Source organism: Micromesistius poutassou, assembly GCF_964030765.1.
Source record: "Micromesistius poutassou genome assembly, chromosome: 23".
In the NCBI taxonomy this organism is placed as follows: domain Eukaryota; kingdom Metazoa; phylum Chordata; class Actinopteri; order Gadiformes; family Gadidae; genus Micromesistius; species Micromesistius poutassou.
The window spans coordinates 7,913,694-7,925,826 of record NC_140293.1 but is presented as its reverse complement, the minus strand read 5'-3'; the positions used below and the strand labels follow the sequence as shown (position 1 = coordinate 7,925,826).

General features: G+C 38.2%; 9 non-coding genes across 9 annotated transcripts; all 9 read left to right on the top strand.

The window, feature by feature from the left end:
- The first annotated feature begins 221 nt into the window (after positions 1-221).
- Positions 222-294, top strand: AC3HAE_038989 (transfer RNA lysine (anticodon UUU)). Its single transcript has one exon. It is a non-coding gene; the product is annotated as a tRNA-Lys (tRNA).
- Positions 295-1,439: 1,145 nt separating this feature from the next.
- AC3HAE_038988 (transfer RNA lysine (anticodon UUU)) lies at positions 1,440-1,512 on the top strand. Its single transcript has one exon. It is a non-coding gene; the product is annotated as a tRNA-Lys (tRNA).
- Positions 1,513-2,646: 1,134 nt separating this feature from the next.
- Positions 2,647-2,719, top strand: AC3HAE_038985 (transfer RNA lysine (anticodon UUU)). The gene has a single exon. It is a non-coding gene; the product is annotated as a tRNA-Lys (tRNA).
- Positions 2,720-4,473: 1,754 nt separating this feature from the next.
- On the top strand, positions 4,474-4,546 carry AC3HAE_038984 (transfer RNA lysine (anticodon UUU)). Its single transcript has one exon. It is a non-coding gene; the product is annotated as a tRNA-Lys (tRNA).
- A 1,134-nt stretch (positions 4,547-5,680) lies between these two features.
- On the top strand, positions 5,681-5,753 carry AC3HAE_038983 (transfer RNA lysine (anticodon UUU)). The gene has a single exon. It is a non-coding gene; the product is annotated as a tRNA-Lys (tRNA).
- Positions 5,754-6,898: 1,145 nt separating this feature from the next.
- Positions 6,899-6,971, top strand: AC3HAE_038982 (transfer RNA lysine (anticodon UUU)). The gene has a single exon. It is a non-coding gene; the product is annotated as a tRNA-Lys (tRNA).
- A 1,134-nt stretch (positions 6,972-8,105) lies between these two features.
- On the top strand, positions 8,106-8,178 carry AC3HAE_038981 (transfer RNA lysine (anticodon UUU)). The gene has a single exon. It is a non-coding gene; the product is annotated as a tRNA-Lys (tRNA).
- Positions 8,179-8,714: 536 nt separating this feature from the next.
- AC3HAE_038980 (transfer RNA lysine (anticodon UUU)) lies at positions 8,715-8,787 on the top strand. The gene has a single exon. It is a non-coding gene; the product is annotated as a tRNA-Lys (tRNA).
- A 1,145-nt stretch (positions 8,788-9,932) lies between these two features.
- Positions 9,933-10,005, top strand: AC3HAE_038979 (transfer RNA lysine (anticodon UUU)). The gene has a single exon. It is a non-coding gene; the product is annotated as a tRNA-Lys (tRNA).
- The last annotated feature ends 2,128 nt before the right edge of the window (positions 10,006-12,133 follow it).

Below are 12,133 nucleotides of genomic sequence, written 5' to 3'. Positions count from 1 at the left end.
ATTTATTGGAGAATGCGGGCATCGATCCCGCTACCTCTCACATGCTAAGCGAGCGCTCTACCATTTGAGCTAATTCCCCTTTCTGTACGACATCTTATAAGATAAAAAGCAGTACCCTCATTAAGCATAGCGTGTGGCTTTGAATTCCCTGTAGATGGTACAGGTACTTTTAATGGAAACCTAAAACATTTTTAATATGGGAAAATGTTGAGTTTATTGAAGCCTGGATAGCTCAGCCGGTAGAGCATCAGACTTTTAATCTGAGGGTCCAGGGTTCAAGTCCCTGTTCAGGCGGGAATTCAATTATAAGAACTTCATTGACACTTCATAGGTCGTTGAGTGCTAGAATAGATGCGGTCGTTATTGATACTTTACAAAGATTTAAAAACAGAAGCCTTGTGATCCTACAAATTGGACGTTTAAGTAGTTACTTGTATTTATTGTAATTGACTAATTGACACTGTCTAAAATACAGAATGATGAGTCTCATTTTGTTTGACCTCTCACCTGCAGAGGTTTTGGCTAATGAACCATGTGCTCTTCAACAAACTCCAGTTCAATTCTGATTACTGTGACAGTCATTGAAATGGAAATTCTGTGAAAATCTGAATTTATTGGAGAATGTGGGCATCGATCCCACTACCTCTCACATGCTAAGCGAGCGCTCTACCATTTGAGCTAATTCCCCTATCTGTAAGACGTCTTCTAAGATAAAAAGCAGTACCCTCATTAAGCATAGCTTGTGGCTTTGAATTCCCTGTAGATGGTACAGGTACTTTTAATGGAAACCTAAAACATTTTTAATGTGGGAAAATGTTGAGTTTATTGAAGCCTGGATAGCTCAACCGGTAGAGCATCAGACTTTTAATCTGAGGGTCCAGGGTTCAAGTCCCTGTTCAGCCGGGAATTCAATTATAAGAACTTCATTGACACTTCATAGGTCGTTGAGTGCTAGAATAGATGCGCGCGTTATTGATACTTTACAAAGATTTAAAAACAGAAGCCTTGTGATCCTACAAAATGGACGTTTAACTAGTTACTTGTATTTATTGTGATTGACTAATTGACACTGTCTAAAATACAGAAGGATGAGTCTCATTTTGTTTGACCTCTCAGCTGCAGAGGTTTTGGCTAATGAACACTGTGCTCTTCAACAAACTCCAGTTCAATTCTGATTACTGTGACAGTCATTGAAATGGAAATTCTGTGAAAATCTAAATTTATTGGAGAATGCGGGCATCGATCCCGCTACCTCTCACATGCTAAGCGAGCGCTCTACCATTTGAGCTAATTCCCCTATCTGTAAGACATTTTATAAGATGAAAAGCAGTACCATCATTAAGCATAGCTTGTGGCTTTGAATTCCCTGTAGATGGTACAGGTACTTTTAATGGAAACCTAAAACATTTTTAATGTGGGAAAATGTTGAGTTTATTTATGCCTGGATAGCTCAGCCGGTAGAGCATCAGTCTTTTAATCTGAGGGTCCAGGGTTCAAGTCCCTGTTCAGGCGGGAATTCAATTATAAGAACTTCATAGGTCGTTGAGTGCTAGATTAGATGTGCTCGTTATTGATACTTTACAAAGATTTAAAAACAGAAGCCTTGTGATCCTACAAATTGGACATTTAACTAGTTACTTGTATTTATTGTAATTGACTAATTGACACTGTCTAAAATACAGAATGATGAGTCTCATTTTGTTTGACCTCTCAGCTGCAGAGGTTTTGGCTAATGAACCATGTGCTCTTCAACAAACTCCAGTTCAATTCTGATTACTGTGACAGTCATTGAAATGGAAATTCTGTGAAAATCTAAATTTATTGGAGAATGCGGGCATCGATCCCGCTACCTCTCACATGCTAAGCGAGCGCTCTACCATTTGAGCTAATTCCCCTTTCTGTAAGACATCTTATAAGATAAAAAGCAGTACCCTCATTAAGCATAGCGTGTGGCTTTGAATTCCCTGTAGATGGTACAGGTACTTTTAATGGAAACCTAAAACATTTTTAATATGGGAAAATGTTGAGTTTATTGAAGCCTGGATAGCTCAGCCGGTAGAGCATCAGACTTTTAATCTGAGGGTCCAGCGTTCAAGTACCTGTTCAGGTGGGATTTCAGTTATAATAACTTCATTGACCCTTCATAGGTCATTGAGTGCTAGAATAGACGCGCTCGTTATTGATACTTTACAAAGATTTAAAAACAGAAGCCTTGTGATCCTACAAATTGGACGTTTAAGTAGTTACTTGTATTTATTGTAATTGACTAATTGACACTGTCTAAAATACAGAATGATGAGTCTCATTTTGTTTAACCTCTCAGCTGCAGAGGTTTTGGCTAATGAACCATGTGCTCTTCAACAAACTCCAGTTCAATTCTGATTACTGTGACAGTCATTGAAATGGAAATTCTGTGAAAATCTAAATTTATTGGAGAATGCGGGCATCAATCCCGCTACCTCTCACATGCTAAGCGAGCGCTCTACCATTTGAGCTAATTCCCCTATCTGTAAGACATTTTATAAGATAAAAAGCAGTACCATCATTAAGCATAGCTTGTGGCTTTGAATTCCCTGTAGATGGTACAGGTACTTTTAATGGAAACCTAAAACATTTTTAATGTGGGAAAATGTTGCGTTTATTGATGCCTGGATAGCTCAGCCGGTAGAGCATCAGACTTTTAATCTGAGGGTCCAGGGTTCAAGTCCCTGTTCAGGCGGGAATTCAATTATAAGAACTTCATTGACACTTCATAGGTCGTTGAGTGCTAGAATAGATGCGCTCGTTATTGATACTTTACAAAGATTTAAAAACAGAAGCCTTGTGATCCTACAAATTGGACGTTTAAGTAGTTACTTGTATTTATTGTAATTGACTAATTGACACTGTCTAAAATACAGAATGATGAGTCTCATTTTGTTTGACCTCTCAGCTGCAGAGGTTTTGGCTAATGAACACTGTGCTCTTCAACAAACTCCAGTTCAATTCTGATTACTGTGACAGTCATTGAAATGGAAATTCTGTGAAAATCTGAATTTATTGGAGAATGTGGGCATCGATCCCACTACCTCTCACATGCTAAGCGAGCGCTCTACCATTTGAGCTAATTCCCCTATCTGTAAGACGTCTTCTAAGATAAAAAGCAGTACCCTCATTAAGCATAGCTTGTGGCTTTGAATTCCCTGTAGATGGTACAGGTACTTTTAATGGAAACCTAAAACATTTTTAATGTGGGAAAATGTTGAGTTTATTGAAGCCTGGATAGCTCAACCGGTAGAGCATCAGACTTTTAATCTGAGGGTCCAGGGTTCAAGTCCCTGTTCAGCCGGGAATTCAATTATAAGAACTTCATTGACACTTCATAGGTCGTTGAGTGCTAGAATAGATGCGCGCGTTATTGATACTTTACAAAGATTTAAAAACAGAAGCCTTGTGATCCTACAAAATGGACGTTTAACTAGTTACTTGTATTTATTGTGATTGACTAATTGACACTGTCTAAAATACAGAATGATGAGTCTCATTTTGTTTGACCTCTCAGCTGCAGAGGTTTTGGCTAATGAACACTGTGCTCTTCAACAAACTCCAGTTCAATTCTGATTACTGTGACAGTCATTGAAATGGAAATTCTGTGAAAATCTAAATTTATTGGAGAATGCGGGCATCGATCCCGCTACCTCTCACATGCTAAGCGAGCGCTCTACCATTTGAGCTAATTCCCCTATCTGTTAGACATTTTATAAGATGAAAAGCAGTACCATCATTAAGCATAGCTTGTGGCTTTGAATTCCCTGTAGATGGTACAGGTACTTTTAATGGAAACCTAAAACATTTTTAATGTGGGAAAATGTTGAGTTTATTGAAGCCTGGATAGCTCAACCGGTAGAGCATCAGACTTTTAATCTGAGGGTCCAGGGTTCAAGTCCCTGTTCAGCCGGGAATTCAATTATAAGAACTTCATTGACACTTCATAGGTCGTTGAGTGCTAGAATAGATGCGCGCGTTATTGATACTTTACAAAGATTTAAAAACAGAAGCCTTGTGATCCTACAAAATGGACGTTTAACTAGTTACTTGTATTTATTGTGATTGACTAATTGACACTGTCTAAAATACAGAAGGATGAGTCTCATTTTGTTTGACCTCTCAGCTGCAGAGGTTTTGGCTAATGAACACTGTGCTCTTCAACAAACTCCAGTTCAATTCTGATTACTGTGACAGTCATTGAAATGGAAATTCTGTGAAAATCTAAATTTATTGGAGAATGCGGGCATCGATCCCGCTACCTCTCACATGCTAAGCGAGCGCTCTACCATTTGAGCTAATTCCCCTATCTGTAAGACATTTTATAAGATGAAAAGCAGTACCATCATTAAGCATAGCTTGTGGCTTTGAATTCCCTGTAGATGGTACAGGTACTTTTAATGGAAACCTAAAACATTTTTAATGTGGGAAAATGTTGAGTTTATTTATGCCTGGATAGCTCAGCCGGTAGAGCATCAGTCTTTTAATCTGAGGGTCCAGGGTTCAAGTCCCTGTTCAGGCGGGAATTCAATTATAAGAACTTCATAGGTCGTTGAGTGCTAGATTAGATGTGCTCGTTATTGATACTTTACAAAGATTTAAAAACAGAAGCCTTGTGATCCTACAAATTGGACATTTAACTAGTTACTTGTATTTATTGTAATTGACTAATTGACACTGTCTAAAATACAGAATGATGAGTCTCATTTTGTTTGACCTCTCAGCTGCAGAGGTTTTGGCTAATGAACCATGTGCTCTTCAACAAACTCCAGTTCAATTCTGATTACTGTGACAGTCATTGAAATGGAAATTCTGTGAAAATCTAAATTTATTGGAGAATGCGGGCATCGATCCCGCTACCTCTCACATGCTAAGCGAGCGCTCTACCATTTGAGCTAATTCCCCTTTCTGTAAGACATCTTATAAGATAAAAAGCAGTACCCTCATTAAGCATAGCGTGTGGCTTTGAATTCCCTGTAGATGGTACAGGTACTTTTAATGGAAACCTAAAACATTTTTAATATGGGAAAATGTTGAGTTTATTGAAGCCTGGATAGCTCAGCCGGTAGAGCATCAGACTTTTAATCTGAGGGTCCAGCGTTCAAGTACCTGTTCAGGTGGGATTTCAGTTATAATAACTTCATTGACCCTTCATAGGTCATTGAGTGCTAGAATAGACGCGCTCGTTATTGATACTTTACAAAGATTTAAAAACAGAAGCCTTGTGATCCTACAAATTGGACGTTTAAGTAGTTACTTGTATTTATTGTAATTGACTAATTGACACTGTCTAAAATACAGAATGATGAGTCTCATTTTGTTTAACCTCTCAGCTGCAGAGGTTTTGGCTAATGAACCATGTGCTCTTCAACAAACTCCAGTTCAATTCTGATTACTGTGACAGTCATTGAAATGGAAATTCTGTGAAAATCTAAATTTATTGGAGAATGCGGGCATCAATCCCGCTACCTCTCACATGCTAAGCGAGCGCTCTACCATTTGAGCTAATTCCCCTATCTGTAAGACATTTTATAAGATAAAAAGCAGTACCATCATTAAGCATAGCTTGTGGCTTTGAATTCCCTGTAGATGGTACAGGTACTTTTAATGGAAACCTAAAACATTTTTAATGTGGGAAAATGTTGCGTTTATTGATGCCTGGATAGCTCAGCCGGTAGAGCATCAGACTTTTAATCTGAGGGTCCAGGGTTCAAGTCCCTGTTCAGGCGGGAATTCAATTATAAGAACTTCATTGACACTTCATAGGTCGTTGAGTGCTAGAATAGATGCGCTCGTTATTGATACTTTACAAAGATTTAAAAACAGAAGCCTTGTGATCCTACAAATTGGACGTTTAAGTAGTTACTTGTATTTATTGTAATTGACTAATTGACACTGTCTAAAATACAGAATGATGAGTCTCATTTTGTTTGACCTCTCAGCTGCAGAGGTTTTGGCTAATGAACACTGTGCTCTTCAACAAACTCCAGTTCAATTCTGATTACTGTGACAGTCATTGAAATGGAAATTCTGTGAAAATCTGAATTTATTGGAGAATGTGGGCATCGATCCCACTACCTCTCACATGCTAAGCGAGCGCTCTACCATTTGAGCTAATTCCCCTATCTGTAAGACGTCTTCTAAGATAAAAAGCAGTACCCTCATTAAGCATAGCTTGTGGCTTTGAATTCCCTGTAGATGGTACAGGTACTTTTAATGGAAACCTAAAACATTTTTAATGTGGGAAAATGTTGAGTTTATTGAAGCCTGGATAGCTCAACCGGTAGAGCATCAGACTTTTAATCTGAGGGTCCAGGGTTCAAGTCCCTGTTCAGCCGGGAATTCAATTATAAGAACTTCATTGACACTTCATAGGTCGTTGAGTGCTAGAATAGATGCGCGCGTTATTGATACTTTACAAAGATTTAAAAACAGAAGCCTTGTGATCCTACAAAATGGACGTTTAACTAGTTACTTGTATTTATTGTGATTGACTAATTGACACTGTCTAAAATACAGAATGATGAGTCTCATTTTGTTTGACCTCTCAGCTGCAGAGGTTTTGGCTAATGAACACTGTGCTCTTCAACAAACTCCAGTTCAATTCTGATTACTGTGACAGTCATTGAAATGGAAATTCTGTGAAAATCTAAATTTATTGGAGAATGCGGGCATCGATCCCGCTACCTCTCACATGCTAAGCGAGCGCTCTACCATTTGAGCTAATTCCCCTATCTGTTAGACATTTTATAAGATGAAAAGCAGTACCATCATTAAGCATAGCTTGTGGCTTTGAATTCCCTGTAGATGGTACAGGTACTTTTAATGGAAACCTAAAACATTTTTAATGTGGGAAAATGTTGAGTTTATTTATGCCTGGATAGCTCAGCCGGTAGAGCATCAGACTTTTATTCTGAGTGTCCAGGGTTCAAGTCCCTGTTCAGGCGGGAATTCAATTATAAGAACTTCATAGGTCGTTGAGTGCTAGATTAGATGTGCTCGTTATTGATACTTTACAAAGATTTAAAAACAGAAGCCTTGTGATCCTACAAATTGGACATTTAACTAGTTACTTGTATTTATTGTAATTGACTAATTGACACTGTCTAAAATACAGAATGATGAGTCTCATTTTGTTTGACCTCTCAGCTGCAGAGGTTTTGGCTAATGAACCATGTGCTCTTCAACAAACTCCAGTTCAATTCTGATTACTGTGACAGTCATTGAAATGGAAATTCTGTGAAAATCTAAATTTATTGGAGAATGCGGGCATCGATCCCGCTACCTCTCACATGCTAAGCGAGCGCTCTACCATTTGAGCTAATTCCCCTTTCTGTAAGACATCTTATAAGATAAAAAGCAGTACCCTCATTAAGCATAGCGTGTGGCTTTGAATTCCCTGTAGATGGTACAGGTACTTTTAATGGAAACCTAAAACATTTTTAATATGGGAAAATGTTGAGTTTATTGAAGCCTGGATAGCTCAGCCGGTAGAGCATCAGACTTTTAATCTGAGGGTCCAGCGTTCAAGTACCTGTTCAGGTGGGATTTCAGTTATAATAACTTCATTGACCCTTCATAGGTCATTGAGTGCTAGAATAGACGCGCTCGTTATTGATACTTTACAAAGATTTAAAAACAGAAGCCTTGTGATCCTACAAATTGGACGTTTAAGTAGTTACTTGTATTTATTGTAATTGACTAATTGACACTGTCTAAAATACAGAATGATGAGTCTCATTTTGTTTAACCTCTCAGCTGCAGAGGTTTTGGCTAATGAACCATGTGCTCTTCAACAAACTACAGTTCAATTCTGATTACTGTGACAGTCATTGAAATGGAAATTCTGTGAAAATCTAAATTTATTGGAGAATGCGGGCATCAATCCCGCTACCTCTCACATGCTAAGCGAGCGCTCTACCATTTGAGCTAATTCCCCTATCTGTAAGACATTTTATAAGATAAAAAGCAGTACCATCATTAAGCATAGCTTGTGGCTTTGAATTCCCTGTAGATGGTACAGGTACTTTTAATGGAAACCTAAAACATTTTTAATGTGGGAAAATGTTGCATTTATTGATGCCTGGATAGCTCAGCCGGTAGAGCATCAGACTTTTAATCTGAGGGTCCAGGGTTCAAGTCCCTGTTCAGGTGGGAATTCAATTATAAGAACTTCATTGACACTTCATAGGTCGTTGAGTGCTAGAATAGATGCGCTCGTTATTGATACTTTACAAAGATTTAAAAACAGAAGCCTTGTGATCCTACAAATTGGACGTTTAAGTAGTTACTTGTATTTATTGTAATTGACTAATTGACACTGTCTAAAATACAGAATGATGAGTCTCATTTTGTTTGACCTCTCACCTGCAGAGGTTTTGGCTAATGAACCATGTGCTCTTCAACAAACTACAGTTCAATTCTGATTACTGTGACAGTCATTGAAACGGAAATTCTGTGAAAATCTGAATTTATTGGAGAATGCGGGCATCGATCCCGCTACCTCTCACATGCTAAGCGAGCGCTCTACCATTTGAGCTAATTCCCCTATCTGTAAGACATCTTATAAGATAAAAAGCAGTACCCTCATTAAGCATAGCTTGTGGCTTTGAATTCCCTGTAGATGGTACAGGTACTTTTAATGGAAACCTAAAACATTTTTAATGTGGGAAAATGTTGCGTTTATTGATGCCTGGATAGCTCAGCCGGTAGAGCATCAGACTTTTAATCTGAGGGTCCAGGGTTCAAGTCCCTGTTCAGGCGGGATTTCAATTATAAGAACTTCATTGACACTTCATAGGTCGTTGAGTGCTAGAATAGATGCGCTCGTTATTGATACTTTACAAAGATTTAAAAACAGAAGCCTTGTGATCCTACAAATTGGACGTTTAAGTAGTTACTTGTATTTATTGTAATTGACTAATTGACACTGTCTAAAATACAGAATGATGAGTCTCATTTTGTTTGACCTCTCACCTGCAGAGGTTTTGGCTAATGAACCGTGTGCTCTTCAACAAACTCCAGTTCAATTCTGATTACTGTGACAGTCATTGAAATGGAAATTCTGTGAAAATCTGAATTTATTGGAGAATGCGGGCATCGATCCCGCTACCTCTCACATGCTAAGCGAGCGCTCTACCATTTGAGCTAATTCCCCTATCTGTAAGACATCTTATAAGATAAAAAGCAGTACCCTCATTAAGCATAGCTTGTGGCTTTGAATTCCCTGTAGATGGTACAGGTACTTTTAATGGAAACCTAAAACATTTTTAATGTGGGAAAATGTTGAGTTTATTGAAGCCTGGATAGCTCAACCGGTAGAGCATCAGACTTTTAATCTGAGGGTCCAGGGTTCAAGTCCCTGTTCAGCCGGGAATTCAATTATAAGAACTTCATTGACACTTCATAGGTCGTTGAGTGCTAGAATAGATGCGCGCGTTATTGATACTTTACAAAGATTTAAAAACAGAAGCCTTGTGATCCTACAAAATGGACGTTTAACTAGTTACTTGTATTTATTGTGATTGACTAATTGACACTGTCTAAAATACAGAATGATGAGTCTCATTTTGTTTGACCTCTCAGCTGCAGAGGTTTTGGCTAATGAACACTGTGCTCTTCAACAAACTCCAGTTCAATTCTGATTACTGTGACAGTCATTGAAATGGAAATTCTGTGAAAATCTAAATTTATTGGAGAATGCGGGCATCGATCCCGCTACCTCTCACATGCTAAGCGAGCGCTCTACCATTTGAGCTAATTCCCCTATCTGTAAGACATTTTATAAGATGAAAAGCAGTACCATCATTAAGCATAGCTTGTGGCTTTGAATTCCCTGTAGATGGTACAGGTACTTTTAATGGAAACCTAAAACATTTTTAATGTGGGAAAATGTTGAGTTTATTTATGCCTGGATAGCTCAGCCGGTAGAGCATCAGACTTTTATTCTGAGGGTCCAGGGTTCAAGTCCCTGTTCAGGCGGGAATTCAATTATAAGAACTTCATAGGTCGTTGAGTGCTAGATTAGATGTGCTCGTTATTGATACTTTACAAAGATTTAAAAACAGAAGCCTTGTGATCCTACAAATTGGACATTTAACTAGTTACTTGTATTTATTGTAATTGACTAATTGACACTGTCTAAAATACAGAATGATGAGTCTCATTTTGTTTGACCTCTCAGCTGCAGAGGTTTTGGCTAATGAACCATGTGCTCTTCAACAAACTCCAGTTCAATTCTGATTACTGTGACAGTCATTGAAATGGAAATTCTGTGAAAATCTAAATTTATTGGAGAATGCGGGCATCGATCCCGCTACCTCTCACATGCTAAGCAAGCGCTCTACCATTTGAGCTAATTCCCCTATCTGTAAGACATCTTATAAGATAAAAAGCAGTACCCTCATTAAGCATAGCTTGTGGCTTTGAATTCCCTGTAGATGGTACAGGTACTTTTAATGGAAACCTAAAACATTTTTAATGTGGGAAAATGTTGAGTTTATTGAAGCCTGGATAGCTCAACCGGTAGAGCATCAGACATTTAATCTGAGGGTCCAGGGTTCAAGTCCCTGTTCAGCCGGGAATTCAATTATAAGAACTTCATTGACATTTCATAGGTCGTTGAGTGCTAGAATAGATGCGCTCGTTATTGATACTTTACAAAGATTTAAAAACAGAAGCCTTGTGATCCTACAAAATGGACGTTTAACTAGTTACTTGTATTTATTGTGATTGACTAATTGACACTGTCTAAAATACAGAATGATGAGTCTCATTTTGTTTAACCTCTCAGCTGCAGAGGTTTTGGTTAATGAACCATGTGCTCTTCAACAAACTCCAGTTCAATTCTGATTACTGTGACAGTCATTGAAATGGAAATTCTGTGAAAATCTAAATTTATTGGAGAATGCGGGCATCAATCCCGCTACCTCTCACATGCAAAGCGAGCGCTCTACCATTTGAGCTAATTCCCCTATCTGTAAGACATTTTATAAGATAAAAAGCAGTACCATCATTAAGCATAGCTTGTGGCTTTGAATTCCCTGTAGATGGTACAGGTACTTTTAATGGAAACCTAAAACATTTTTAATGTGGGAAAATGTTGCGTTTATTGATGCCTGGATAGCTCAGCCAGTAGAGCATCAGACTTTTAATCTGAGGGTCCAGGGTTCAAGTCCCTGTTCAGGCGGGAATTCAATTATAAGAACTTCATAGGTCGTTGAGTGCTAGAATAGATGCGCTCGTTATTGATACTTTACAAAGATTTAAAAACAGAAGCCTTGTGATCCTACAAATTGGACGTTTAAGTAGTTACTTGTATTTATTGTAATTGACTAATTGACACTGTCTAAAATACAGAATGATGAGTCTCATTTTGTTTGACCTCTCACCTGCAGAGGTTTTGGCTAATGAACCATGTGCTCTTCAACAAACTACAGTTCAATTCTGATTACTGTGACAGTCATTGAAACGGAAATTCTGTGAAAATCTGAATTTATTGGAGAATGCGGGCATCGATCCCGCTACCTCTCACATGCTAAGCGAGCACTCTACCATTTGAGCTAATTCCCCTATCTGTAAGACATCTTATAAGATAAAAAGCAGTACCCTCATTAAGCATAGCTTGTGGCTTTGAATTCCCTGTAGATGGTACAGGTACTTTTAATGGAAACCTAAAACATTTTTAATTTGGGAAAATGTAGAGTTCATTGAAGCCTGGATAGCTCAACCGGTAGAGCATCAGACATTTAATCTGAGGGCCAGGGTTCAAGTCCCTGTTCAGCCGGGAATTCAATTATAAGAACATCATTGACACTTCATAGGTCGTTGAGTGCTAGAATAGATGCGCTCGTTATTGATACTTTACAAAGATTTAAAAACAGAAGCCTTGTGATCCTACAAAATGGACGTTTAACTAGTTACTTGTATTTATTGTGATTGACTAATTGACACTGTCTAAAATACAGAATGATGAGTCTCATTTTGTTTGACCTCTCAGCTGCAGAGGTTTTGGCTAATGAACAATGTGCTCTTCAACAAACTCCAGTTCAATTCTGATTACTGTGACAGTCATTGAAATGGAAATTCTGTGAAAATCTAAATTTATTGG